Raw genomic sequence first — 4,727 nt, 5'->3', positions numbered from 1 at the left:
GTTGAACAGCACCGGCCCAAGGACCGAGCCCTGGGGGACTCCACTGCCTACACCCTCCCAGGTCAACATTGACCCGTCCACCACAACCCTCTGGCTTCGCCCCTGGAGCCAGTTTGCCACCCATGTGACCGTGCATTCATCAATGCCGCAGTCCCTCAGCTTGCCCACCAGAATTGGGTGGGACACTGTGTCAAAGGCCTTCTGGAAGTCCAAGAAGATGACATCGACTTCCTCCTTCACATCTAAGCTCTTTGTTACCTAGCATCTGACCTGTTCTCTGGAGTCCTGAGCTCACAGCTTTCTCCCAGGATCACAGTTAAGAATCCTTTTCACTCTCTTTCTTCCTGGGGTCTCAATTACCCCCATGTTCATCCTCTTGTGCCCAAAGGAGATCATAAATGTCCCGCTGCTGGTTTTATCTCTGGTTTTCATGGGCTAATTCTCCAATCTTCCCGCAGGTGTGAAATCCTTTCCACCTGACGGACATTCAGAGGTCACTCCTCCCAGAGTTAGCCTCAGTGACAGGACTCCTGCCTGAGTCCCTGTTACACATACAAAGGATATCTCTTCTGTCCCTCCCCACAAGCCTGGCTTCCTTTTGTGCAAGCCACCACCAACCAGCCACATGCACAGGGACACGGTGGGGTTTGGGTCTCCAAAGGTAGATGAGAGGGGCTGCCTGGCCTGCACACACAAAGGCTGCATCCTCTGTCACCCCCCAGAAGCCTGACTTTTTTGCAAGCCACCACCAATGAACCACATGCACAGGTCATATTAAAACTTAACTCTTTTTTGAGAGAGCTCTTTCTCCAAACATGGTTTTACAATCCAACTGTGAATGTTAGGGTCTATAGGCAAGCTATATATAGTCCTGCAATGGATTTTTAATTTACAACTTCTCAATCATCCCTAAATGTCCTTATTGTCCTTACTGGCTAATCTAGATACAAGCAGTGCTAATGCAATGTTAAAAAAAAACCAAGACAACACAAATCTTTTGTGGCTTCATGTTATTAACTGAGCTACTTTGTGTAGAGATAAAGTTTCTTTCATCCCCACTTAACTTCCTGAATTTCTGGGGGATTACAACCAAAAAAAGAACAGATATTTTGGACCCTGTCAGGCATTATGCTTATGGCATTATTAACCTGTTAATCGCACTGTAAATAGTAACCCTAACACACATTCGGACAAATAATGGTGTGACAGAATGGGAAATCAACCACAAAAATATTCCACAAAAGTCGTGTAATACCTTTGTGGCTGATTTCCATCATACTTTAAATTGACCATGTGGCAGGGTAACGACAAACTGAAGCTGGTTCCAGGCTTCTGTGTGGTCCTAGGCCTGGGCTGGCAGCAGAGCTGGTTCAAGATTCCAGTTTGGTGCTGGAACTGGGACCAACAACCAGCTGATTCCAGAGTCCTGGCACCCAGCTTTCAACTTCCCAGTTCTGGGGAAGGGGAGTGTAGGATCTGAAGCTCCCCTGCACTGGCAAGTAGTAATGGTGCCATTAGGATCCCTAAGCCCAGTATCCAAGCTTTTGCAGACTAGTATTTAGGTAACAGAAAGCAAAAATAGCTTAATACTTTAAATACAAAATTAACAAGGGTTTTTTAACCTCTAGCAAAGAGCACATCCTGTTTGTAGTTACTCTGCTAGTTAGATTGTAATCAGCTCATAGAAAAAAAAAAACGATACTAGGAAAAAGTTCTAGTCATCCTTCTTTTCTTCCGTAGCTTGATTCATAGATACATTTATGGTGCTCATTGCCACAGGTTGTTAGCAATATTTGTTTTGAGTTACAGTGTATACATAATGGGATACTGGCAATAATTTTTCCTCCCCTTTTTCTTCAGTGGGAGGAAAAAATCCTGCCTCTCTCATCCAGCCAGTATTAGCATCTGAGAAGTCTTTACTAGTTATAAAGACTGAAAATGCAGATAAATTATGCTTTGTTTGAGGACTTGCTGGTCTACATTCTTCTGGATGATACTGAAGAAAGTTCTCACAATGAGGCTTTGGAATGCTTCATAGATACTACCGAATGAGAAGTTGAAACAAAAGTAGTGTGAGGGTGGGTGCATCAGTAGTGACCAGGGAAAATGATGAAGTGAGAGGACCAGTTTAACTCCTCAATGTAACTTTCCCTCAGGGACAGAATTCTCCCCCTGCAATGCAGGAGTCTTTTCCTTTTTCATTTAGCTGCTTCTGCCTAGTGTTTAATAATAAGGGTTCCTGGTTTTCTCTGCTAAAAAAATCCAAGGCTAGAACTCTGCCAGCCTGCAAGAGGAAACCTGCAGTTTCCTGCTTTAAAGGAGAAAATCCACATTTTTCTCATTTTAAATGGGAAAACCCAAATCCCTGTTGATAATACTGACTGCTACAAGGGAGAATAGCCAACAGATCTCCATTTTCACCTGCCTTCAAGTGGTAGTAGAGGCTTGAAGATGTCAGCTCCCTGATGCCCTGCCTCTTCCAATAGCCTCCTGGGTGCTCTGAAAAAGAAGCTTTCCAACTGAACAACTTTCACCCAGCTTCTCTTGGTTGCTGCTTAAAGCACAAGACCTGAGCTGTTTAAGCTTTCTGTGCCTCCTTCCTCCCTGACCCCTGCTCCTGTTGCTCATTTATTTCCTCAGTAGCAGCAGTGGAGTGAACCTGGCACTATTTTAACAGGAACTCTTTTCTGTCTTGAGTAGTAGCTGCAAAATGGACCAGAGTCTAATTAGTAGGCCTGTGTGAGTAGGCAGGTATTCAATCCAGATTTGGATCCGGCCACTTTGGACATCAGGGATCTGATTCGGAGCTCCGGTTCGGTTTCCCACTTTGATCTGGCCAAAGCAGCTCCGAAGCTTCAGAGCCGCCTCAGCAATCCGGCCATAGAGTATAATGGGAGATCAATGAAATATCTATAACTTTGTTGTTGTTTATCTGATTGGGGTGAAACTTGCAGGGATCGTATCCTCTGCTGAGAGCATGAAGCCTGCCAGTTTTCAAGAAGATAGGTTGAGAGGCTTGGGGGGAACTGCACCCCAAATTCTTAAAACCCAAACTCATGTCACGTGTATGTTACACTACAGGGGGGTGAAAACTGCAGGAGTGGTGACCCCTGCTGAGGACACAAAGCCTGCCAAGTTTCAAGAAGATAGGTGCAAGGGGTTGGGGAGAACTGCACCTCAAGCTGCTGACAGGCAAAACTCATGAAATAGATGACCCTGTATGTGTTAAGGCACAGCAGGCTAAAAACTGCAGGTGTGGTGGTTGCTGGTGAGGCCACAAAGCCTGCCAGCTGTCAAGGAGATAGGTGCAGGAGATGCCTTGCTTCTGGGGCCCTGCACCTCTGGCTGCTAACAGGTATAACTTGTCACATGGGTGAGTGACACTGTGTGTGTGTGTTAAGGTGCGCCCTTCCTGACACTGGTGCCTCTGCACAACATGGCAGTGTGCCCCAGTGAGACCTCCTCCTCCCCTACAGCCTCAGGTCCGGTCTACCACTTTACATAACAACAGGTAAAATAACTTAGCTGGATCAACACCAGTAGCAGCAGCAGCAGCAAAGGTACCTGAACGGAACTGTCACAGAGCCTCTCTTTTTATAAAGGAATTGGCAGAAAAAGTAAAAGATGTTGTGTTGTGTTAGACAAATGATGTTACTCATGGTGTGTGATGGCTTCTCTTGTGTTTTTATGTCTATGTGTTTATTATGAAAAACAGGACTACTTAAAATACATCTTAGGAGGCTTTAGGGTTGAAAACCCCTTTGTCAGGCTGAGGAAGTACCTGCAATTGGTCCTGGATGGAAGGAATAGTAAAGAAGCCAGAGACTGGTCTGGCATGCAATGCAGGTAAGAAAGCCAGTCCATGAAAATGGAAATGGAGGTGTCAGGGGGTAACCTAAAGTTACCCAGCTCATCCCTTCTCCCCTTCTTAAAAAATGGGCACCACATTGGCCCTTTTCCAATCCTCAGAGACCTGGCTAAAGCACCATGAGTGCTCAATCTATCTGTGTTCAAGATGGGGAAATTGCATTGGTCAGTACTTAGGAATACTGAAGAAAAGAAGTCATTGAAGAGCTCCGCCTTTTTCCTTGTGTCAGCCACCAACTGTCCTGATTTGTCCTGCAGGGGCCCTATGTTACTCTGTGCCTTTCTTTTGCTCTCTATGTATCTGTAGAAGGACTTTTTATTGTCCTTGATTGTTGTAGCCAACCTAAGCTCCAGTCCTGACTTGGCCTGCCTGATTCCCTGCAATAGCATCCCAGGGAGGTATATTCCTCCTTGGTGGCTGCCCCCCACTTCCACTACCTACAAATCTCTTTCTTTGCCCCCAGTCTTTCCTGGAGTTCCCTGTTCAGCCAAGGGGGCTTTTTTTGTCCCCTTACACCCTTTCCTGTGTAAAGGGATAGACTCCTTTTGTGTCCCAAGGATCACTCCCTTGAGAAACTGCCAACGCTCCTAGACCCCCATTTACATGATGCTCCTGAGTTCTGCCACCTCACTAACTAGCCTTCTAAGTTTACTAAAGTTGACCCTTCTGAAGTATAACACTTTAGCCTCACTGGATATTTTTCCTACCTTCACTGGATAGTGAAATCTACCAAGTGATGATCACTATCTCCCAGGTTACTGTATACTCGCAGGTTCCCCACAAGATCATCCCCTGTTGCTAAGGGCAGGTCTAGCAAGGCGTTACCCCATGTGGGACTGGACACCAGCTGGGTTAGGTG

The sequence above is a fragment of the Gavialis gangeticus genome, unplaced genomic scaffold (genome assembly GCF_001723915.1).
Source record: "Gavialis gangeticus isolate Ggan-Ray unplaced genomic scaffold, GavGan_comp1, whole genome shotgun sequence".
Classification (NCBI taxonomy): domain Eukaryota; kingdom Metazoa; phylum Chordata; order Crocodylia; family Gavialidae; genus Gavialis; species Gavialis gangeticus.
This window is presented reverse-complemented; position numbering follows the sequence as displayed.